Genomic DNA, 26,059 nt, shown 5'->3' on the forward strand with positions numbered 1-26,059 from the left:
ACCGTGCCCTAACAGAGTATTTCTACATTGCAGTACTGATACTTTTACTTAAAAGTAAAGAATTTTAGTACTTTTTCCACCACTGATATGCACTTCTCAAAAGCAAAATGATATTTGCTTTTGAGAACCACAATGGAAAGAAGTCCTGGCCTTTATGTTATCCTCGAGAAGCTTTAACTGTAGGTTGATACTTTTAGAATATAAAGTCAAATAATCAAAACTTTATATTGTCATGTCAGCAACACTATGAGTGTTCTCTAAAAAATACACAGTGAGACAACAACAGTCTGTCACATTAAATATGAATGTACCAGACAAAAGTTTGGAGGGCAAAATGAAGTAGGCTCTAGCTAGCTCACAGTGTTCTGACATTTTCATATCATGTCGACGTGAGATACTTTGGATACTAGTCGCTGCAGGGTGGGTTAACTTTTCAGGAAATGGGGGGGGGGGGGAAGACTCTGCGTTCCGATGGATTCAATGTAGTTGTTATTTAGTGACAAGAAATACTGTACGGAGATCTCAGGTTTCTGACGGACAGACGATATGCTGTTAGCAGGCTGGCAAGCATGATGTCACACATATTACTCAGGAACAGTTGCCTGGGATCAATACAAATGTTGGGTTTCTGATCTGGTCGGGAGTGGAAATAACTTTATACGTCATCATGTTATAAAGTACACTGCCCCGTAAAGCCAGAGTGCACTAACTACAAACAAAACATTTACTGAAAGCTTGGTTTAAGTGTGTTTAAGTGTTCCAACTGGTCGGCCAAATGAGACATCAGCATAATACGTGATATTACACTGATTGTATATCTGTTCTTGAGGTAATTGTGTATTCCCCAAAGTCACAAAGGCTAATTTGACCGTTGGGATACACAAATAAGTTGGTGTGCCCAAAAACGTAGTTACTGCACTTTGGCCTTGTAGGGCAGGCCAGAACCACTGACTGGAACCACAGGTGCCGTGTTCCTCCAAAATGTTTAAAATTGGTTTAAGTTGGTATAATCCTTTCCTTTCTTTTGGTATAATAATGGTTTGGTATGTTCATATTTTATTCTAACTCATAGCATGACTACAGATGTCCATATATGGGCATTCCCAGATATGGGCTTAATATTGATGATGTCAGGGATCTCCATATATGAGCATAAAAAGGGACATGGACGGAATTCATTTTCAATTGTGACTTGCGTCTCGGGTGGTTGTTTAAGTTGGCCAAAATGTGGCCATATTTTCCCAAATATGGAGATGACTGACGTCTGACATCATAGATGTCTGTCGTCATATAGACCACATGAGACTGACACAATATGTCCTTATATGGGGCTGAGGCGTGGCATATGCACACACAATTACATATTACAGGTACTATCTATACTATAATTTTGCGAATGTCTGAGTGAGTGAGTGAGTGAGTGTCTGTCTGTCTGTCACAGCGTTTCTCCTCGGTGGCTGGAGCAATTGATCTGAAATCGCATCACCATCAGCATATGAACACACCTGACATAACTGTGAAGCCCGTTTGTCACTTTCACAAATCGTATGCTGTATATTAGCATTTTTATGGTGTATCTATATCTATTTAGCCTACAGTACCTTTTGTGACCACACATGTTAAGGGAGGGGCGCTGTTGTTCAGGCCATGCACAATCACACACAAACCCACACACACACACACACACACACACACACGGGGGGGGGGGGGGGGGGGGGGGGTGTGCAGGCAGGTCTGTAGCCATTAAACGAAACGGGTTTCTTACATTGATGCTCCTACATCATGCAAGCACCAGTTAAAGTTACTTTCCATCCCTCATATACTGTGTGCACAGTGCACATCCCATAACCCACACACTGCACATCATTTTGGAGCTCATATCTTTGAACGGGTAAGAGCTAGTTACTATTAATACAATAGAGCAATTTATCTCGTCAAATATGCTATATCAAATTGCGTTCATTGTAACAATTGACACAACTTTATTTGGACCAGTAATATGTGTAATAATATTACTGTTTTGCCAAAGGAATAGCCTTAAATTTGTATACAACCAGTAACTAGTAACCAATAACCATTAACAACCCTATAGTTGTTTGGGGAAAGCAAGAATAAGTAACGCGTTACTAACTCCCAACATTGGTGGTCACACTGCAAACACTTCAAAACTATCATTTACATCCGAGTTCATTTTTATTTTTTATTTTACAAAAAAGCAAAGCTGTCCAAAATAAAGATTTTGACAGGATGAGTTGCAGTGAGATCTGACAGATTTGAGAAGAGCAAAGTAGCAGATGGCAGATTAAATAATGCTTTTTGTTAACTCACTTCTGGCTGGCTGCCACAATGATCTGGAATCTGGAGACACACACGCACGCACACACACACACACACACACACACACACACACACACACACACACACGCACACACACACGCACGCACGCACGCACACACACGCACACGCACACACACACACATAAACATACTGTACACATACAGTACACACACGCACGCACGCATGCACGCACCGACGCACGTACAGATCAGGGCGGGACAGATTATTTATATGTAACAGAGGTGATGCGAACCTCCCCACCCGGGCTTTGAACCCGGGCCTCCCGCGTGAAAATCCAATGTAGTTGTTTTTTAGTGACAAGTAATACTGTACGGATATAGGAGGTTTATCCATTACTCCAAAGGGATATCCCTATGGAATGAGGGAGATACTAGACTTTTGAGGCTTCAGGCTGGGGCTGTGACTCTCCCCGCCACACACACACACACGCACACGCACACGCACACACACACACACACACGTTTAATGTTTTGACGATTATTTGCGGGTCGACAGTTGCAATATCCTCGAGGCCCACGAGTGGGCCCAGGTCCACATGGGTTGGGAATCGCTGTAAAAATCAATTTAATTCATTTTGTAAAAGCAAAGTGTGCACGAGAGGGAGGAGTGTCTGCAGTGCTTTTAGTGGCTGATCCCAGAAGTTACAGTATATGCAGTAACACAAGCCCCCCTGGAGTGAGTGGATCACTTGGCTTTCTACACTGGCTTTGCAGCCTCACTTCCAGACCATGCATTGGTCCAGAAGGTTTCCTAATGATATTTTATATCCTTAGACCTCAGCAGACCTCCTCACCACTGCTTCCTTTCCTAGTATACTGTTCTGCTCATACACCCTGAGGAAGGCTATGCCTATGGCCGAAACGCGTGGGTGGGTTATCCCATTTTTCATTTCCAAATATGAACTATAGCCATGATATATACTGTATTAAAGGCTTTTTAACTTTTAAAGAAGAGTGCCTTGGTTTCTTTTTTTTTCTTTTGTACTTTCAGTTCCCTACCAAAGAGCACCTTCATCACACTTAATCTGCCGAGCACCCAGCAGGGACGTGCTGGCCATTGGGAAAAGCGGGACAACTCCCGAACGGCCGGTTCATTCCCGGCCGGTCCAGGCCGGCCATTAGGAAAGAATTCAAAATAAAATGTCGGCCTTCGTTCCATTTTGAGGGCTGGGCGGCCAACAAAGTAAATCGTCATTGTCGGGCAGAGACCTCGTATCTCCAAGTTTCAAATTTGTAATTTTTTTCGCAAATCAAAGCCCTGCTTCATCATACAAGGCCGTCGCACAAAAGTAGTGAAAACAGCAGATCTACAAGCACACAACGCCTCGCACAGTTTAAATCATTTTTAAAATGATAAATACAAAACAAACGGTTTTGGACGTACAAGGTTTCCACCCGACAACGACGAAATATAACTCATGTAATTGGCCCACTGGCTTGTCACTTGTCATGATCTGAAATGTCAAATCTTTGAGTAGCAGCAGCGCTATAGAGAGAGATCTCTCTCCATAGCGCGCAATGAGGGCCTCTGCAACTCTTTTTCCCGGGCTGAATCAGGGGCCCAGCACGTCCCTGGCACCCAGTCTTTTTCTTTCTGCTTATTGCAAGTAGGGCTCATTCATACTGGTTCTAAATAAATGAATAAATAATAATAATATATTTTTTAGAAATGTTATATCATGTCCTTTCAATAATATTCCATCGTGCTAACAACCCCTTAAATGATGTAATAATAAAATAAATAAATAAACTTTAGTTTTCCTGTGTTCCCATGTGTACCCAAGGATGGACCCTGGGGGTCCAACATTATGACTGTAGCCTAGGGATTCCGGGAGGCTTTTCACTCTGCGAGCCAGATGTTTTGTCCCGGGACATTATTAATTAAAGGTGTAGTTCACCCCACACTTTTCCCCCCCCTATCGATTACTCACCCCATGGAGACTCGAATTCATGGATATTTTTTGTTGCACCCCTAAGCCAATAGATTTAGGAGACTCTTTGCTGCGAGCTTGTAGATCTGCTTTTTTCTTTTTAATTGTGTCTTTCCTTCTAAGGATTTTTGAAAAACCTATGTTTCTATGTCAGTGGTGCTCACATTTTTTCATATCAAGGTCCCCTAAAATTATATGTATTTGGCCACGGACCCCAATCTCAAAATGTTTAGTACCTGGGACCCCCCAGAAGCAAAATTTGAGTTACAAATGTTCGCTTAAAAAATACATGTATTCAAAGATTCGTACACATTTTCACGACTTTTCAGAAATAGCAAGATCTACAAGCTCGCTGTGAGCTTGCTTATCTGCTATTTTTCAATAGATAAAGTATAAAATAATTAAGGCCCTTCCACCTTGGGCCCTAGTAACTCAGTCCCACTTTCCCCCACCCCTTGTGACGCAATGCCCATGATACTTTAAGCCAGGGGTTCTCAAACATTTTTGGCTCAGGTTCACCCCCTGTAAATAACTTTTTAACCCAAGGCACCCCTGAATTACACTGTTACTTTGGCCCTTGGTGTACTGTGGGCTGAAAAAGATCACACCAAGTAAAGTGCAACTCAGCTCGGTTTTACTAAATATAAGTTGTTAAACTGAAGTGTTGTTGATAAATTCCAAATATTAAGCATTCTGAGGCACCCCTGGGACTTAATTGCGTCAAGGCACCTTAGGGTGCCACAGCACCCACTTTGAGACACCCTGCTTTAAGCACCACCGCCGCAGGCTATTGCAATAAACTTCTTCCACCTCAAAGTGCTTCCTTCTCCTGTGCTGACGCCGCACTTTGACGCTCTTTATAGCAGAAAGCAATTCGAGGCCTTCGTTAGCTTGACAAAAATGCCAACTCTACACTCCAGAGAGTCCCAAACCTCTGGCGCTCGTGGAGCAGAGCTGTACCGAAATAGCAAGAAATAAAGAAATACATCTGAACAGAAGCCAGAAGAAGAAGACAAGACAGAATATAACAGAACAGAACTGAACAGAATGAAGCGAAACAAACGGAACAACTTGGCTTTATTTTCCAGCGCTGTGATATTTTATAGTCGATAACTTAAAAGGCTCAAGAAGACACTTGTGCGGGGACGCTGTGGTTGCTGGGGGCGTGTTCCCTCTCCTCCGCGTCATCAGTGCCCATACCTTAGGTGGGGTTGGCGAAAGGGCCTTTCTGTGTGGAGTTTGCATGTTCTCCCTGTGTCTCCTATAGGGTAGATATACCCTCACATCCAGTAATCCTAGTCTCTATACTGCCTCCCCCTGGCCAGCCGGGGCGCCTGATGGAGGGGAAAGGAACTGGTCGGAGTAAAATGTTCCTACGCTACGTCTCTCTAGGTCGTCCTCAGGCGTCCTACCGGGGAAACTTCCCCCTGTCAGGTGATAAGAAGCGGCTCCCTCACTCCTCATGCAGCATGAGCTCAGTCCGGGGTTCTCCCCAGGTTGGTAGAGGGAAAGTAGCACCCAGGATCACGGTTTAGGCAATTGGCACTGCATGGGTGAAAAATGGGTTTCAAAATCATGGGTTTAGAAATGTGGAAAATTCAAAGAAGAAAATTATTGTGCGATGATGATAAGCAGTGAAAATGAATATGCACAAAGATGTGTCACAGCAGATGTGACAGCACACATCTTGTAAATCTGTACATCTGTAAATATCACAAAACAGGGAGAAAAACCTATGTTTCTATATGTCAGCAATCTGGCCAGCCATCGTCAAAGAAAAGGTCCTTTTCACTTAACTGGAGCTCAGTTAGTCTGTTCTTGAGAGACTACTATGTCAGTGGTTCTCAAACCTTTTCATGTGAAGGACCCCCAAACTGATATGTATTTGGCCACGGACCCCCATCTCAAAATATCTAGTTCCAGGGACCACCCAGAAGCAAATTTGAGTTACAAACGTTCGCTTTGAAAATACATATATTCAAATATTTGCACAAATTTACTTTTTTACTTTTCAAAAATAGCAGATCTACAAGCTCGCAGCGCGGCACTCGGTGCCGCGCTGTGAGCTTGTATATCTGCTATTTTTTTAATAGTTAAAGCATCCAATAGTGCCGCGCTGTGAGCTTGTATATCTGCTATTTTTTTTATAGTTAAAGCATCCAATAATTTTAGGCCTAAGGTTTGACATACCGCTGATATAGAAACATTCATTTTTCAGAAAAAAAGACTTAGAAGACATTCTCAGAATGGGGCCTCAGGTCTAAATACAACGTTAATACAACGTTTGAAGGACCATGATAAAGACTTTTACAGTGTGTTTTACTCTGACCCACATTGGTTATTGAACAACCTGCGAGTTGGCCTTCAGCAGAGGACTGAGGCTGTGGGTGATTGATCACCTACCTTGAGATGCTCTTCTCTTTAAAAAAGAAAACCAGGGTTACCAGTAATCACATTTACAGTAGAGGCGCTGTACTGTAAATGTGATTGGACGAGGGTTTCAGCTCTGCCTCATTTGATTGGCCTGGAGGTTCACCCCCCGTTACGCACGCGCGCACATGCGCACGTGCGCACGTACACGCACGCGCACGCGCGCACACACATCTCCCCATCCGCTCCCCTGAAGCAAATCAAATTCAATTCATCAAACCGACCTTGAGTTCCTCTTAGAGCCAAACGTGTGTACAGTATGTGAAGCACTGTGTGTGTGTGCGTGCGTGCGTGCGTGCGTGCGTGCGTGCGTGCGTGCGTGCGTGCGTGCGTGCGTGCGTGTGTGTGTGTGTGTGTGTGTGTGTGTGTGTGAGAGAGAGAGAGAGAGAGAGAGAGAGAAAGAGAGAAAGAGTGACAGTGTAAATGGGCACATGTCCAGATTCTATAAATAATGCATTCTACAATCTATCCTACAAAGTCACGACTGGGAGCAGAGGGGGAGAGAGAGAGAGAGAGAGAGAGAGAGAGAGAGAGAGAGAGAGAGAGAGAGAGAGAGAGAGAAACTTGAACAGGGAGGGGGAGGGGCAGAAGGAGTAGAAGAGAGAGGAAATAGAGATGTTTTATGTGAAGATGGCTGGTGTGACCTTGGTAATGTGCAAAAAAGTGGAATTGAAGCGGCTACAGTATAAATCTGTAGTGTTTGCTCGACTGTATCACACACATTAACTTAGAAATTAACTTTTGTTTCCCAGGGCTTTTATTTTTTTACCCCCCAGACCAAATAATTGATTTTACGGGCCTTTTGGAGGGCCTTTTGACAGGCACTGATTTGTTATGCAGTACTCACATAATTATGTTCCCACTGTTTTCTGATTGACAGCACTCTCTTATGATTAGGGCTGTCACGATTATGACATTTTACATGACGATTAATTGTCACTCAAATAATTGCGATTAACGATTCAATTGTGTTTTTGTCGCTGACAATTACATTTCTGTTTGGCTTGTAGGCTTTGAAGTTGCACATGGCAGATATGACACATAACCTAAACATACAGAGAAATGACTGACATATTTCACAACTTTATACTTAAAAAAGAACATTGATAGTGGAAATAGCCGATCTACAAGCTCACAACGCGTCGCATCGCGACGCGTTGTGAGCTTGTAGATCTGCTATTTCCACAGTTTTTGAAAATGTTTGAACATATATAAACATTTTTCAACATGTAAACGATCATGACGATTATCACAAAATAATTGTTATTACGTCAAATAATTGCGATTAGACGATTATGTAATAATTCATAATTGTGACAGCCCTACTTATGTTCTCCACCTACGAATAAACAATAACATAGTCCTAATTTATATGTTCAAAGATAAACAGCGGATTGTGCGCAGTTATCAGAGAATAGAAACCAGACCCCCAAGACCCATGAGGTTACTGCTCTTTTACTTGCTATCAGTTAAATGAAATGCAATTCATTTTCATAATAATGTTTGATAAAGCAATGTCAATGCCTTCAGATATATTATTTATACAATCATAAAACTGTGCAGGGCTTTTTTCTGAGCCCATTAAATGATTTTTGAGGGCATTTTGGCCCCAAGCCCGTGTTAACTCATTCTGTGCCAATGACGGCTTATGACGGTTTTTGTGTTTTTTACATAGAGAAAAAAAAAAAATATCATTTTTTTTTTTTTTTTTTTAAATATGTCAAAATGACCTGAGATCAGAGAGATGCTTTTCTCTGTTTGTGTGTTCGCTCCCTCGTTTAGCTGATTGAGAAAATGTGTGAAAATGTGTGTCCATTCTAGTGGATGGACACTTTTTTTGATTCAAACAGCTCTATCTCTGGAACCATTTGTCCGATTGACAAAATTCTTTTTGCCACTGAATCACAACAACTGTGTCTGTTTCTGTGGGGGAAAAATTATAAAAAAAAAATCCTTTTTTTTTTATTGCATAGTAAAGAAAAACATACAAAACCGTGGCACAGCTACCTTGGAGGCATTTTGGCCTGTGGCACAGAATGAGTTCAAACCCCCGAACTACACAGAATATTATTCATCTACACCAGGGGTCTTCAACAGGGGGTCCAGGACCCCTAGGGTGTCCTCAGGGTTACCACAGGGGGTCCTTCAAATCTTTTGATAGAAACTTTCTTCTCCGTTTTTATATTAACCACTTGAATCCTAGCATCCATATTCTGAGAACTTTAGCCAAAAATAGCAGATCGGCTATTTTCGGCAAAGAGCTTTGGTGTAGAGGGGGAAAAGAACAGACTAAGTACAGAGAGAAAGGTCAAGTATATTAACTAATGACAAGTGGTTAAATATTTGAAAAAGACAAATTGACATGAATCCAAAATACACTGATGATAGTGCTGCCAAACAATGAAACTATATGGAATCTATGAAAAGGTTGTGGGGGTCCCTGATTCATCTCTCTCTCAACTAAGGGGTCCTTGGCCTGGAAACGTTGAAGACCCCTGATCTACACAAAATGCATTCTGCACCTACAGTAGGCCATAAGACATGGGCTTTATATTCATGAAGAGATATTGTTTTATATTCCTGCACATTGTCTACCCTCGCTCCTGTCCTTTAACAAAGTACCAGACCGTTTTTTTTTTTTTTTCACTACTTTTGTGTGTCCCTCTTGAAGGAAAAAGACTAAAACCTAAAAGGTTTAAATATGGATAATATCGTCTCTGTCGGGCGGAAACCTCATACTGTTTAGCCAACATTGTTACTTTTCAGTATTCAGATTCAAGTAGCAAAAGATCCACAAGGTCAAAACGCGCCGCTTCGCACCGCGTTTCGAGCAGTGGTGGAAAAAAAGTGGTCAAAGTTGATCCCATCATTCCCATGCCAAAGTACAAGCGCGCTCGCCCAGCAGTCTGCTGTCACCCAGGCGGATGCGTGCACGCGCCCATGTGCGAGACCTCGCCCTTTAGGGGGGCGAGGTCGCTTCTTGCCCTTAGGGCGTCCTAATGTAACGGAGATGAGAGGTTTCTGCCCGACAGGAACAAGGAGAGGTACAAGGTTTTCCTGCCTATAGGCGACAGCGGCGGCGAAATGCTGCTGACCAGACAGAATGTGAAACAGTGACTCTTGTGTTTCTGGGCTCCCGGTCCTGCATGGCGAGCCAGCCAGGGTTCTGTCTGGCTGTCTTTAATTAGAAGAGGCTCGTTTAGAGGTGGAACAGCAGGTGAACGCCTGCCACCATGCACTGTCTGTCTGGCTGAAGGAGAATGAATGCAGCAGCAGCAAGTCTGCACTGCAAGTAGGCTACTACTAAGTGCAGCACAATTTTGAAGTGTTTGTACTTTACTGGGATATTTCCAATACTTTTACTTCTACTCCACTACATCTCGGATCCAAACATTGTAGGCCTACTTTTACTCCGCTCCATTTATTTGAAAACCTTTTGTTACTAGTTACTTTGTAGACTTTGATTATCCTTACAAAACCAACACATAATCCACTTCAGCCCAGTATACATTTCGGCCATTTGAAAATAGCAGATCGATTGTACAAGTTCACATTGCATCGCATCTGCTATTTATTTTTTATACATTTGAAATAGGACGAAAATATGAAAACAAAGAGAAATACAAATACTGGGTGCTCGGAAGATTCAAAAAACTAAAGTTTGATGAAGGTGATCTTTGGTAGGGAACTGAAGATCCTAAAGAAAAAAGGTCAAGACACTCTTCTTTAAAAAATGTAAAGAAACTTGAAATAGGACATTCTGCATGATGAGTACTTTCTACTTTTGGAACTTTTAAGTCAATTTTGATACCAATACTTTACTACTTTTGCTCAAGTAAAGTTAGAATTCCAGACTATTACTTGCAAGGGCACAACGGTCACACCACACTTTTATTCTACTTACGAGGGCGGATTCTGCCAATGCATTTCAATAGGAATGGAGGCGATTCAGTTGACATTTGCGGATATCTATAAAGAATAGAAGAATAGAACACACGCTCCATTCCCATTGAAATGCATTGGAGGAATCCACCCTCCGAGGTAGAATAAGAATGTGGTGTGACCGTTCCCTACCTAACAGAGTATGTTCTACACCAGGGGTCTTCAACGTTTTCGGGCCAAGGACCCCTTAGCTAAGAGAGAGATGAAGCAGGGACCCCCACAACCTTTTCGTAGATTCCATATACATCCTATAGTTTCATCGTTTGACAGCACAATCAGTGTATTTTGGATTCATGTCAATTAATGTTTTCAGATATTTAACCACTTGAACCATCAATACTTAATGAACTTGAACTTTCACTCTGTACTTGGTGTTACCTCCATGATGTTTTCAAACGTTTTCTTAAACTATACACCCATAACAAGAATAGGCCGCTCGAATGACTTTGTCTGAGCTATTGTGTTTCTGTTATGTTTCCAATGGGACTACAGTTCAGTGCAGCAGTGGCTACTTCCGTTAGGGTTCAAGTGGTTAATATAAAAAAGGAGGAAACTAGTAACTCTGAGGACCCCCTAGGGGTCCCGGACCCCCTGTTGAACACGCCTGTTCTACACTGCAGTATTGATACTTTTACTTGAGTAAGAAATGTGAGTACCTTTCCCTGCACCACTGCACTGTCTGGGTCCTGGGAGAGTGCAGACCACAAGCACCACACAGGGTCTCTACAGAGTGAAGAGATACTGGTAGCAATGAATGGATGGATGGACTGCAGTTCCTTGTTGTCAGTCAGAAACCTCTTATCTGCATATTTTAACTTTTTCGTGTTTTTTTGTTGTCGTAAATTAACGTCCTTCTTACATACATAGAGATCATACAGCGACGTCAGGCAAACGCATAAAAAGAAGGCCTTTCTATGTGGAATTTTAGATGTTCTCCCCGTGTTCCCTAGGGTAGGTACCCTCACAAAAGAAACATGCAGTAGTCCTGGTCTCTATAATGCCTCCCCCTGGCCAGCTGAGGCGCCTGATGGAGGGGAAAGGAACTGGTTGGAATAACGTGTTCCTTCCACGCGCTGTATACGTCCAACCGGGGAAACTCCCCCCCTGTCAGGTGATAAGAAAGCACCCTGCGCACAAGGAAGCATGAGTTCAGTTCGGGGCTCTGCCCAGGTTGGCATTGGCAGAGTAGAGCACAGGATTACTTACAGCTTAGGCAATTGGCACTGGGTTACAAAATTGTGGGATAAAAATATTAAGAGAAGAAGTACCCAATCCACGAGGTCGAACCGCGTCTTTGCGCCGCGGTTCGAGCTCGTGGATTGGCTACTTTTGATGCTTTTGAATTTGAATCCTGAAAAGTAACAGTCTTGAACCTGAGGTTTCAGAGGGTTTATTACAGCTCTGCTCTATATAGAATAGAATAGAAATACATAATTAATCCCTGGAGGAAAGTTATTAAAAAACACACAGCTGCTCTCATCAGCAAAGCAAAGCATGCACGCACGCACGCACGCACACGCACACGCACACGCACACACACACACACACACACACACACACAGCAATAAATATAGTGAAACTAAAGAAATAAAAACAAAGCTGCAATAACCGCAGCAAGAGGCCGACCTGATATGGTGATATGGGGCTATATACAATATATCTGGGATTTTGGATATTGACAGATTATTATGATGTGCCATTCGTGTTTATTAATCATTTTATATACTTTCAACTATTTACAAAAAATGACGAATCGGATGGTCAAACCTTCTGATTCCAAGACGACCGCTCGATCTCCTGAGCCACTAGGACAGCTTTGATAATATTTGAATTTATCAAAATCACTCGACATATACTTAGTGAAACACCATACTGTCTCCGACCACCGAACTTTTCAATGGAGAGTTCCGACTTTCCGACGTGGAGCTTTCCGAACTCTAATTTGGGGAGATTCAGAAGATACGAGTGACGTCATTTTGTAGTTGAAACGGACCTTTCCGACTAAAGGTTTGGTGGTCGGAGACATGTATGGACAGGCCGTTAAGTTAAGGCATAAGAGCTGGTACTCAAGACAGTCAAAATAGAGCCCCAAGTCTCTTTCCCTAAAATATAGCAGATCTACAAGCTCACAGTGACCTTTCCTCCAGAATAGGGATGCTGGGGTTATGCGAGTGGTCATGTATCAAATATATTTTCGATCCGATATTCTCTCAAGTTTTCCTCTCATCTTAGAGGGAATGATTTACATATTTGGCATAAATGTAAGGTACTGTACAAAGTAACAATGTAATTCAGGGGAGCCGTGGATGAAAAGGGTATTTACAGGGGTGAACCTGAGCCAAAATTGAGCAGAATTGAAATGCTATCAGCGTCCAAATGTCACACTGGGAGCCGTTTAATTGCTTCATAGGTTACAATCAACAGTGTATTAGAGGATGATGGAGTGATTCTCAACATGATCCTGCATATTGATACAGGACCACTTGGAAACACACACACACGCACGCACGCACGCACGTACGCACGCACGCACACATGCAGGCACACTGTAGCAAAGGTAGCACAGAGAGATAGAGAGGTGGGGAAGAAACAGCGAAGTGATCCAAGTGTGACAGACTACAGCGGCTTCTTGAACTCTCTGTCTGTCTGTCTGTCTGTTTGTCTAAGTAAGTAAGCCTTGCCGAGCCATGAGGCCCATAGGGCAGGAGCCCCATCTCCTGTTTCTGTAGCGTGAGGCAGCTTGAAGTACAAACCCTGGACATGACGCTAGTATGTCACAGGGACAACACTTGGAGTGCCAAGCAGAGAGGCACTGGGTCCCACTGGGAGTCTTTGGTATGACCCAGCTGGGGATCAAACCCGACCTCCCAATCTCAGGGCAGACACTCTAACCACAAGGCCTCTGAGCCTGTTTGTCTGTCTGCGTGCAGAGTTCTAGGCCTGGAATTAGAAGGATTCAAAAGACACTTATAGAATCGGGTCAAAATTCTAATTTTCACGATTTCTCAAAAATAGCTGATCTACAAGCTCGCAGCGCGGCACTCGGTGCCGCGCTGTGAGCTTGTATATCTGCTATTTTTCAATAGTTAAAGCATAAAATAATGAAACACAAAATGTGTACCCGTTCTAAATGGGTTAATTAGTGATGGGTCATTTATGATCATGTTCACTGAAATAAACCTTTATTTGTCTTCTCTTCTGTGGGGTCTCTGCCTCCCTGACACAAAACCTTTTCAGATGGGGGGGGGGGATATATATCAATCTGAGGGGCCCTTAAGTTGACGCAAAAGAAAAGTTTGAGAACTAACAGCTTTAGGTTCAGTTCTAATGTATAACGCTATAAGATCACACAGCACAGCACGTGAGAGCTTCTCATGTGTTCCGCCGCCCAACCAGGCTCAGACTGTAGCTGGTGAACCCTCTGAACCCCCTGTGGTCTTTTTCCTTTGTAACGGAACACAACGGAAAACGAATGTGCACTGGCTCCCGTTCCCACACTATGCCGACATGGAACATTGCCAGTGGATTGCTGCTTCTTCTCAGTGCAAGTGGGAAAGGGGCTTAAAGGAGTAAGTAGTTCACCCCCAAAATGACTTTTTTTTCTATTGATTACTCACTCCATGGAGACTTGAGGTCAGTAATATTTTTTAGTATTTGTCGCATTCCTAAGAAAGAAATTGTATTATAGTAAATTTACTATTTACTGTAATCAAAATATTGTCTTAGGAATGCGACAAATACTAACAAATATTATTGAACTCAAGTCTCCATGGCGTGAGTAATCAATAGAAAAAAAGTCATTTTGGGGGTGAACTACTCCTTTAAGTTGGCTCAAAGAACGAGAGAGCATCACATCTATACATCTAGGTGCAGCCAGTGTTCAGATTTTGATTTAGTTTTAGTCATAGTCTTTTTAATTAAATATATATCATATTTTAGTCACCTGAAAAGTATTACTTTCAGTCTAGTTTTAGTCGAACACATGTATGGTTTTTGTCAAAATGTAAATTGGTGGGTCTTGATCTATGCCATTACAGTATGTTGTGAACATTTTTAAACAATAATGTATATTACATTTGACCAATTCAGGTACATTTTGGGGTGTGGGAACGTGTCACTGGCAAGAGTGTTAAGATGATGCCAAGTCCTGAAGGCAAGACGAAGAATATATCAGAAATCTCGCAATGAAAGCCTTACGTCATCTATACACGCTCATATGTCGTGATGTACCGCAGATCTACTATTTCTTTTAAATATATTTTGGATATTTTGAACTGAAAGTGAAAGTAAAGTGTGTCTTGTGGTTTTATAAATATTTAACCGATTAAAAACATTAGCGCTCGTGAATAAATAATAACTGCATTGGATTCTTTGGAACACATGGTTCTTCTCTCTGTTTGCCGTTTCCTGAGAAACTAAGCGTTTAAATTGCTGTCTCTGTTGTTTGTATTAAAAATAACTGCCACCCATTAGGGGATAAACAGGCAGCGGAACAACAATGGCTAGACATCCTGCTTTCTATGATTTACTGGGCTGTAACATTTTCCCAGGTGTGACATTATAGAGGAGAGTACTACACATACAATGGCTTCTATTATTAAAGCGCAAAGCCAGCTCTTTCCCTCACTAGGGATTTAAAGAAGGGATTTAGCTGTAGTACCTTGAGAGAATGATTAGAAAGACATTTACATTTATCTGGCACTGAAATCTAGGTGTGTGTGTGTGTGTGTGTGTGTTTATTGTCACTATGAGCCACAGCTAGTCACTCTTTTTTTTTTCTTGCAATCCAGAAAGTTATGTTGATTCAATTCAAAAAGCTGAATTTAAGCCAAAGAGATTGACAGCTCCTTATTCAGCAGACTGAAAAATAATTTCAGTTTATTCAGTTTCACTTTAGTTTTTAACTGAAGTGTACTACACTGAAACAACCCACGTTGGGTGAGTTCGGCTAAACGGAAGTCCCGGAATTTGACGCAAGTACCGCCCATGGAAATGACGTTTGCACTTTACAAATCTGTTAGCATTCTCCGCGAATGAATTAAACAAGTGTTGTGATTGGTCAAAAGAGATCGTTTCCAGGGGGAAATATGTACATCGTAAGTCCCCCACCCCCATAGACACTCTCTGCATTTAGGTTGTGGACCAGGATGTTATCTTCGCAGATGAGTAAAGGCTGGTAATGAGACTATGACGAAATATGGAGTTTAGGTCATCAGCGTAGTCTATTTATGGGTATTATCTTGGAGACTGACTTCCCACTCCAAGCGCCACGCCCTCGTGATACCTACGTTGAGTTTGAAGGCGGTCCATATTATGTAGTACATGCCCATCTATGGGCATATCGATTGGATGGTTGGTTCTGGACCAAGCCCCCAGAAACACGGTAGAATGAATTTAACACTCATCATTTCTTTTCTCTAATTACTATCTGTCTAAAACATGAACCCTTTGTTGTGAAAAACAAAACAAAGTTGTCCTGTAAGATTACATAATCACCCAAGTCAGCATTTAATGCTGCAATACACTGGCTCTTAGAGATCACATTATGTTTGTTTCAAAGAGTATTACACTGTAATGTCTGCTCATAATATACAGTAGTACTTTCTCTGAAACGTAAAGGTAACAAACAACTCAGCCCATTAAGAACCTCTGGGTGCGTCTACTGTCCACTAATAGAGGAAGAGAACGTGGGTGCTCTTTAAAGGCTGCTTGAGAAAACCACACCCATGGCTCCATGGGGTTTGCCTTGGCAGTGGTAATGAAGGAAAGTGTCTTTGTAAAGTGCTTGACTAAACAGTGCAGGGCTGCTGACTGAGCGGTTAGCTCGTATAGGATATCAATGTGGCCGCAGGTCTTAGGTTTGTGAGTCATCATCATTCACTCCAACCGGGATTAAAAAGCTTGGGGAAACTTTTGGTTAGTTTGGAGAGGCACGCGCACACACACGCACGGACGGACGGACGGACGGACGGACGCACGCACACATACACACACACGCACACACGCACACATGATGTACATTGATATATACTGCATAGGCATGCATTTACACGCTCACATAGAATGGTATGCGTGCGATGCATGCATATAGTGCGTAAAGTGCAGGATTGCAATTATTCATGCCCATGTGAACAGATAGGCTCTCTCACACACACACACACACACACACACACACACACACACACACACACACACACACACACACACACACACACACACACACACACACACACACACACACACACACACACACACACACACACACACACATTACACCTGGAGTTATGAGAGAGCAGAGAGAGTGAATCACGGTCAAGCAGATGTTTGCTGTGTCGGCATTCTGCCCTCCACACTGTCACTGTTACATCATTACTGTAAATCAATACGTCCGTCTTCTGCTTCTCCGTTCCTCTACATTGTTTACAGCAACCTCTCCTTGTCCCATTTGCTTCCCTCCCCACACTGTTTTTGTCTCTTCTTTTGTCTTTCCCTTGCGAACTTTCCTTTTTGTTTTTCTGTCAATCATCTGCTCTCTCTGTCTTCCCCTATCTTCCATCCCTCACCCACCCCACTCTCTCTCTCTCTCTCTCTCTCTCTCCTCTCTCAATGTCATCCCTCTTTCTTTCGCTGCGGTGTCTTTCTGTCTTTCTTTCTTTCTCTCGGTGCGCTGACTATCCAACGGCCAGCTGCTCTGCTGTTGGCTACTGCATCTTTCTCTCTTTCTTTTCTTTTCTTTCTCCCTCTAAATCCTCTTGCTCCTTGGGGCGTATCTCTCCATCCCTCTTTCCACCCCACAACCCTGCAGACTCCCTCCGGTCCTTCCGTCCTCTCCTCTCTCTCTCTCTCTCTCTCTCTCTCGCTTCACTTCCTCCCCCGTTTCACCCCCTTGGCCTCCCTCCTCCCTCTGTCATCCTTCACTCCACCCCTCCCCCTCTCCCCTCCTCTCCTCCTTATCTCCTCTCCCACCACCTCTGTCTCTCCGTCCACCTAACTCGCTCTTTCTCATCCTCTACACTACAGTGTAATCTCTCTAACTGGAGCAGCTGCATGGGCTTATTATAAAGTTATAAAGTTTCGGACGGACGGACGGACAGACAGACAGACAGACAGACAGGCTTACTTTCTTTCTCTTGCCACACTCTCTCCTATTCCCCCATTTTTAGCCCCGCTGGCGGCGAGGCTCCGAGGCAAGGCAAGGAGAGTTCATTTTGTATAAAGCGCGGCTCAACAACGAGGCTATTCAAAGAGATTTATATCGTCGTTGTCGGGTGGAAACCTTGTATGTTCAAAACCGTTCGTTTTTATCATTTAAAAAAAATGAACGAAACTATTGAAAACAGCAGATCTACAAGCACACAACGCCTCGCACCGCGAGGCGTTGTGTGCTTGTAGATCTGCTGTTTTCACTACTTTTGTGCGGCGGCCTTGTCTGATGAAGCAGGGCTTTACTTCGCGAAAAAACATACACATTTGAAACTTGGATACACAAGGTTTCTGCCCGACAGTGACGATATGAAACATTAAGCATTGGACACAGAGCACTCAGACTTTAGCCAAATGAACACAATTTAAAACAAGAGGAAGTATGAAACAGAAAGATAAGTGAATGAAACTACGGCGCAGAATACATTATCAAAGAAAGGCTCCGTGAAAGGCAGGGGCAAAGAGAAAGGTCTCCAAGCTTTGATTCACAAGAACTGAGAGTTGTAGCAGACATTGGAAACCGGGGCGCAGGGGGTGTTCCACCAAATCCTGGGCTCTGGGTACAAGGATTCACTGCGGGCCCCCCATGAATGTTCTTCATAGGGGAAAGGGGGTTTTACCCATTTAGACTGGGAACGCATTATTACTCATTATTTTGTGCTTTAACTATTGAAAAATAGCAGATATACAAGCTGTTTTTTTCTGTCAGTGGTGCTCAAACCTTTTCATGTGAAGGACCGCCAAAATGATATGTATTTGGCCACAGACTCCATCTCAAAATATTTTGTTCCAGGGACCCTCCAGAAGCAATTTGAGTTACAAATGTTCGATTAAAAAAACATATATTCAAAGATTTGCACACATTTTCACACAACTTTTCAAAAATAGCAGATCTACAAGCTCGCAGCGCGGCACTCGGTGCCGCGCTGTGAGATGTAGATCTGCTATTTTTCAATAGCTAAAGTACAGTATTTTCTGGACTATAAGGCGCACCTGACTATAAGGCGCACTGTCAATGAATGGTCTATTTTCAAACTGTTTTCATATATAAGGCGCACCTGACTATAAGGCGCACATAATAGACGCTACCGTTGCGTTATGCATCAAACAGATGGAGCTGTGCTAAAGGGAATGTCAATGTCAATGAATGATCCATATATAAGGCGCACTGGACTATAAGGCGCACTGTAGTTTTTTGAGAAAATTAAAGGCTTTTAAGTGCGCCTTATAGTCCGGAAAATACGGTATATAAAATAATGAAGGCCCCTCCACCTTGGGCCCTAGTAACTCAGTCCCACTTTTCCCCTGGAGTTTGTTCCAGATAATGTGGTGTAGTCTACGATAAAAAATGAACGTTGCTTCTCCACATTTAGCTCAGACTCACAAAGCAGACCTGTCCCAGACAACCAGACAACAGTCTGGAATGTTCATGATGTATAGCACAAGATCACACATGTATTCTGGACCTAAACAATCCAATGCTTTGTAAACCAAAACTGGACTGATGTTGATCTACTTCCTTGGGTGTTGGTAACGACTCAAGCAGCAGCTCTCTGTATCAACTGCAGCTTTTCAGCAACTGCAACCTTCATTTGGTTGAATGCTATACTGTGTTTGGTAATCCAATTGGCCTTTCCTCTAGCGCAGGGGTCAGCAACCTTTTTGAAATGAAGTGCCATGTATTTATTTTCTATATTCAGCTTGCCATGTCAGCATACATTTTAAAACTGATTCACAGCCAAATCGCCAAACGTCGCCTTTCTGATCATTTTCTGATTTTTTGGGTATTTTTTTGACATTTTTAGAGCTATAAATGACCATTCTAGGTTCATATAAGCTTCAGCAATGATATTGCGATGGAAATGACGTCATCACCGGAACCCGGAAATCGAGCGTGTCTACCAAGTAAACAAGCATAAGCATGATTTTGATCCGGTTTGAAGTGTCTGTGCGCGTCTATTGGGCATCTAAGGCACATAGTCGATAATTTTTGAAGACCATCAGGCGCGCGTATGGCGTGCACGGGTCCCGTGCCGTTCCCTGCTAACGCTAATGCTAAGTGGATGGACTGGTTGCTAATTTGAGGCCTTCTAGCAATCGCCAGAGACCTTAATCGTTGGCGACATCTAGTGTACACTATATAGACTACAGCCTACCAAAATGTCATGCATATGAGGGAGATCTACTGTGACTCTGAAAAATTAATAATATTCCTGGCAGTATAGGCGCAAAAGCATATTGTAAATGGCTGTGAGTGAGTTTTAATGACATTAAATTCGGACATAATTTGATAGGCAGGATATTGTTATAACTAACAATAACTATCTCCCCGACTCCCTCCCCAGTCAAATTCCAGAATATAAATGAATGTAGAATTATGTGCAGGATGCAATTTGCTCCAAATTGGGTGACTTAATTTAATTGACCACGTTTAAAACAAAATTTGATTCTAAAATAAAAAGCTCCTCTCTCTCACACTTCTGCCAGTGTGCCAGTGATCACCCTCCCCTGTGCCAAAGTTGGTACCCGTCCAAAAATAGCAGATCTACAAGCTTGCAGCGCGGCACTCGGTGCCGCGCTGTGAGCTTGTATATCTGCTATTTTTCAATAGCTAAAGTTACTAGGGCCCCTCCACCTTGGGCCCTATAGTAACTCAGTCCCACTTTCCCCCCCAGTGTGACGCCCCTGAGCCAAAGTTGGTACCCGTGCCTAAGGTTGCCTACCCCTGGCTCTAGTGCCACCACCCATATAGGCCAAACATTTTATTTTTTACATCTCAGAAAGATATTTCAAAATGGATTTTTTTGCAGTGGGGATTCATGCTTCTGGGAGGATGACGAACACTGCTGAATCAGGTCAACCCACCACAGTCTTTCCTCTAGCGCCACCCTTTGGGCCAAAATGCTGTAAGGATGGAAATATCAGTTGTTTCAAAGCACTTTGGTGTAGCTGGGTGTGAGAAGCAACAAGGCGTCCAGGGCAATGGTTCTCAAACATTTTTGTCTCAGGGCAACCCTGTAAACTTGTTCATTCATTACTTTACAGTACATTACATTTATGTCAAATATGCAAATCTTTCCGCCTAAAATACAGTTTGTGTCACGAGGACAACTTGAGAATAACTTTTATACTTGGTGTTTAACCACTTAAACCCCAGCATCCCTATTCTGCAGGGAACATTCACCAAAAATAGCCGATCTACTGCGTTGTGAGCTTGTACTGTAGACCTGCAATTTTTGATGAATAGACTTGGTGTACTGTAGGCTGAAAAAGATAGTGCCAAGTACAGCGCAACTCCATTTTACTAAATATAAGTGGTTAAACCGAAGTGATATTGATGAATTGATAATTTGATAAGTATTCTGCGGCACCCCTGGACTTTCGTCAGTCACGGCACCCACTCTGAGACACCCTGTTCCAGCGGGCGGCTCGTGGCTGTTTTGACTCTTAATTAAACTTGTTCTAAATCTCCCTCTAAAAGCTCTTCCCTCTTTCTCTTGGCCCTCCGCGTCTCTCTCCCACCTTCCCTCATCATTATCCGTCCCATTCTCTCCTCCAAATCCTTGTGACCCTCCTCCCCCTCTAATCCACCAACGCCTTGTGACAGGTTCTCTCCCTTCCCTTCTCTTGTTCTTTTGTTCGGGACTCAGCAGTTTGGGGCTTTTTTTTCTCCTCTTCACTTTTGGTGAGCTCGCCCCGGCCGCCAGGCAGCCTCAGCCAGGGGCGTCACACCAAATTCTGGGCCCTGGGTAGTGGGTACAAGGATTCACTACGGGCCCCCCATGAATGTTAACTATTGAAAAAATAGCAGTTCTACAAGCTCGCAGCGCGGCACCTATTTTTGAAAAAAATTGAAAATATGTGCTCAAACCTTTTCACGTCAAGGACCCAAAAGATGATATGTATTTGGCCACGGACCCCCATCTCAAAATATTTAGTTCCAGGGACCCCCACAGAAGCAGATTTGAGTTACAAATGTTTGCTTAAAAAATACATAATATTCAAAGATTTGCACACATTTTCACGACTTTCCAAAAATAGCAGACCTACAAGCTCGCAGCGCGGCACTCGGTGCCGCGCTGTGAGCTTGTATATCTGCTATTTTTCAATAGCTAAAGTTACTAGGGCCCCTCCACCTTGGGCCCTAGTAACTCAGTCCCACTTCCCCCCCCCCCAGTGTGACGCCCCTGAGCCTCAGCCATGAGCCTAACGCGGACGTGTTTTGGGTGCAGTTCTCTCTGTGATGCATGAGGCTTGTCGTAGCCCCCGACAATAAGCTTGCGTGAGCTGAATTTCGAAAAGCCCTCTGCTTGCTTCCCTTTGTAGGCTGTTAAAAATTTAAGCTGAGTTTTGAGAACTTCTTGTTTTTGAGAGCTCCATGTGTAGATCGTTTGTTTGGCCTTTTTTCGTTGTGTTGTAGTGTTGTGTGTGTCTGTCTCACCAGAGTCAAGTGGGGGTTAGTAAAGGAGTACATTTACTCAAGTACTGTACTGTTTAATGTACTGTTTACTTGAGTATTTGTCTTTTTTGGATGCATTTCAAGGACAAATATTGTGCTTTTCACTGCCTTCATTGACCAAAAACGAGTCAGGTTGTTCTCTGTACTGGTGGTTTATTAAGCGCACTTGAAATGCCTCCAAAACCAACGTAAAACTGTAAATAAAGCATAAACAATACAAGCACAGTAAATAATAGAACAGAAAACATAACATGGGTAACTCAAACATAAGGAAATGATAATACAAAAGACAAGCAATCCATTTACCTCACTGGCTGCATCCACAACAATGAAGGTAGCGAGACATCAAAGAGTACATGAACTTGTCAAACGTTGCCAGCGCCATGCTGCTAACAAACACGTCCGTCCGCACGGACGTGTGCACCACACTGAGCTGCTGGGGAGCCATTAACCAGCACACTATATGGCAAACTAGCCGGAACACACATAGGATGGCAACTTCCGGTGCACCACTTTGATTAGAATAAGAAAATACTAACAAACTTAGAAAACAACAAATAATGACAATATAGCCGTTAATGGCAGCAGTTACACTCCCCACCAAATCACTTCTGTGATTTCAAATGACCTTGAACTCTTTAAAATACATCAAAAGTGAGAACCATCTTATTTTAAATAATTCACATCTCATTAAACCCCACAAACTTCAATGTACAACAATTCAAATAACCAATTCATGAGACCTTTGACTTTGAGACCTTGGACTTCAAAAACACAAATGAGCAACCGGTTTCACAGCATGTCTTTAGTCAGGTGGTCGACTATTTTTGCCTCGCACATTAGCATCCTGTAAGAGACCCTTTTTCCTGTTCTCCTTAAAGTTTGTCCTTTCCTTCTCCCCTCTCCAGTACCTTATTTCATGGCCTCGATCTTTCTTGGAGCTTTTGGTGGACTTGTGGCTTTTAGCTGCTGCTTTCTTTTCAGCAGGCTTCTTGGCTTTCTTGGGTGCTTTCTTTGTGGCTGCAGGCTTCTTGGCTGCCACCTTCTTGGGCTTCTTAGCTGCTGCAGGTTGCTTGCGTGCAGCAGGCTTCTTTGCTTCCACCTTCTTGGGCTTCGTAGCTGCTGCAGGTTGCTTGTGTGCAGCAGGCTTCTTGGCTTTAACTGCTTTCTTAACAGGCTTCACCTCTTCTGCTGTCTTGTTCATCTTGAGAGAGGCAGAAGCATCGGTGCCTTTGGGCTGAACCAGGGTTGGGGTGCCTTTAGCAGCCAAGCTCAATTCTGGTTGAGCTTGTGGGCCATATTGAATTTTGAGTGCCTCCAAACGCTTAATGTCTTGTCGGATCTGCTCCATTGCGTGTTCTCTTGCAAGGCACTCTACCTTCATCTGCTCCAGCTCCCTTTGTTGCTGCTCCTGCTCTACCACCCTCCTCAGAACTGCCAGTATGGCTGCAGCTTCCTTCTCTTCAGGCCACTCAGAATCCTCATCCATCCCCTCAATGTGGACCTGAGCAGTCTGGACAATATACTTTGTGACTTTGTTACATTTGTCAAGCCTGCAATGCAGGTCACTGGCTGGAGTTTCAATTTCACAATATTCATTGTAAATGCAATTTAATTCTTCAGAGTGCTTTACAAGAGCCTTTACTTCCTCTCTCAAATGTTCAATTGGAGCCTGGTTAAGGACACCCTTTTTGGTTCTTTTTGCTTGGACCTTCCAGTGTTCATAAACGCAATCAAACTTGAACAACAAAACCTTTGATCTTTTGGTTTGCAAGCTTTCTTTAAACTCTTTAAATTCCATTTGTTGGACTGGTTCTTTAACTTGTGTAGGTAACTTTCTGGAGCAGGTTCTTTAAATGTCCTTATCAACTCACTTGCTTGAGTTGTTACTTTGACATCTTTACTTATAACCCACACACTTAACTTATAACCATACACTTAAACCATAAGTCCCAAGTCAAATTAACCTTAGATTTAATTCTCTGAATACGTTAATACATTATGCAACACTTTAAAGACCAAAACAAACTAGGCTATGAATAACATTCCATTAGCTCATTCATAATTTGCATAACAATGCGATCTTTCTCTTCTTGCTTTGAATGAATGTCTCTTGAATGCACCTGAAACATGCTAGTAGCACCAGTCAGTTCCTTCTTTGCCTTGAACTGTGCAGACTGTGCACTAACCTTAGGAGTCTGTCTTTATAGCTGGCAAAGTCGCGTGGTTCACTGTGCTCTTTAGGCGAGAAAGGTTCTTTGACCGTCCAATATGCAGCTCCGTGGAACAGCGAGTGCGTGTCTAAAAACGGCCCGCGGGGGCGTCGCTTGGTCCCGTTCGGCAGCAGGACTCCTGCCTGCCAGATCAGAAGAGCGGCCGCCGTCTGGAAGACCTCCACACAGGTTGAGTTGAGTTGCCGTGGATCGGATCGATGCATTGAGTTTTACTTTCACTGCCTTCATTGACCAAAAACGAGTCAGGTTGTTCTCTGTACTGGTGGTTTATTAAGCGCACTTGAAATGCCTCCAAAACCAACGTAAAACTGTAAATAAAGCATAAACAATACAAGCACAGTAAATAATAGAACAGAAAACATAACATGGGTAACTCAAACATAAGGAAATGATAATACAAAAGACAAGCAATCCATTTACCTCACTGGCTGCATCCACAACAATGAAGGTAGCGAGACATCAAAGAGTACATGAACTTGTCAAACGTTGCCAGCGCCATGCTGCTAACAAACACGTCCGTCCGCACGGACGTGTGCACCACACTGAGCTGCTGGGGAGCCATTAACCAGCACACTATATGGCAAACTAGCCGGAACACACATAGGATGGCAACTTCCGGTGCACCACTTTGATTAGAATAAGAAAATACTAACAAACTTAGAAAACAACAAATAATGACAATATAGCCGTTAATGGCAGCAGTTACAGTGCTTTTGACTCCACTATTTCTAGGAAGGGAAAGGTGTGCATTATGAATGAATCACTCAATTGAGCCCTATTTCAATAGTCAAAATAGACAATCCAGGAGCTCACAACATGTCACGTTGTGATGAGTTTGTGAGCTTGTACATCACATATCTTCGGCAAAGTGATTTGGTGTAGAAGGAAAAAAGATCCGTGCCAACTGAGTATAATAAGGTCTAATTAGTCAGTGGTTCTCAACCAGTGGTCCGGGAGGCAGGGACCACCAGTGGTCCTTGAGGGAGTTCCAGGTGGTCCCAGCTAAATGATGGAGAATTGGTAACCAAATTGACCCTTATATGAACAAACAAATGAATGAATGAATGAATGAATGAATGGACGAATAGTTATTTCAATACACCTTGTTCAGCGAGACATTACTGATCCGTATGGCGTCGTCTAATAAGTCATAGACTGCCTAGACTCCATATTTGGGCATGCTTGACTTGGAACTCCATAAAATGGACAGGGTCGGTTATGGGTGTGAAAGGGATACAGACAGACGGTTACAACGGGTATTGCATAACTGGGTGGGGCATTCATTTCCCACCTGCATTGTTCCCGAGTAGGCCAGTGCCCAAATGGCAGATGGCAGGAAGATTTGAGTTACACAATAATAATGTTCACTTTATAAATATATAGATATATTTTGCCCAAATTGTCATGATTTTTCAAAAACAGCAGGTCTACAAGCTCATACTGTAGCTTGTAGATCCGCTGTTTTTGAAGAGCCGAAATATAAAGTGCGACACAGATGCTCTC

The 26,059-nt window shown here is 43.0% G+C and overlaps 1 protein-coding gene across 1 annotated transcript in view; it reads left to right on the forward strand.

Annotated features, from left to right (window-relative positions):
- Window positions 1-26,059, forward strand: part of cplx2a (complexin 2a) — a gene marked incomplete at both ends in the record, with an annotated part of 50,341 nt that overhangs the window by 15,710 nt on the left and 8,572 nt on the right. The window lies entirely within an intron of this gene.

The sequence above is a fragment of the Nannobrachium achirus genome (genome assembly GCF_963921795.1).
Source record: "Nannobrachium achirus genome assembly, chromosome: 3".
Classification (NCBI taxonomy): Eukaryota; Metazoa; Chordata; class Actinopteri; order Myctophiformes; family Myctophidae; genus Nannobrachium; species Nannobrachium achirus.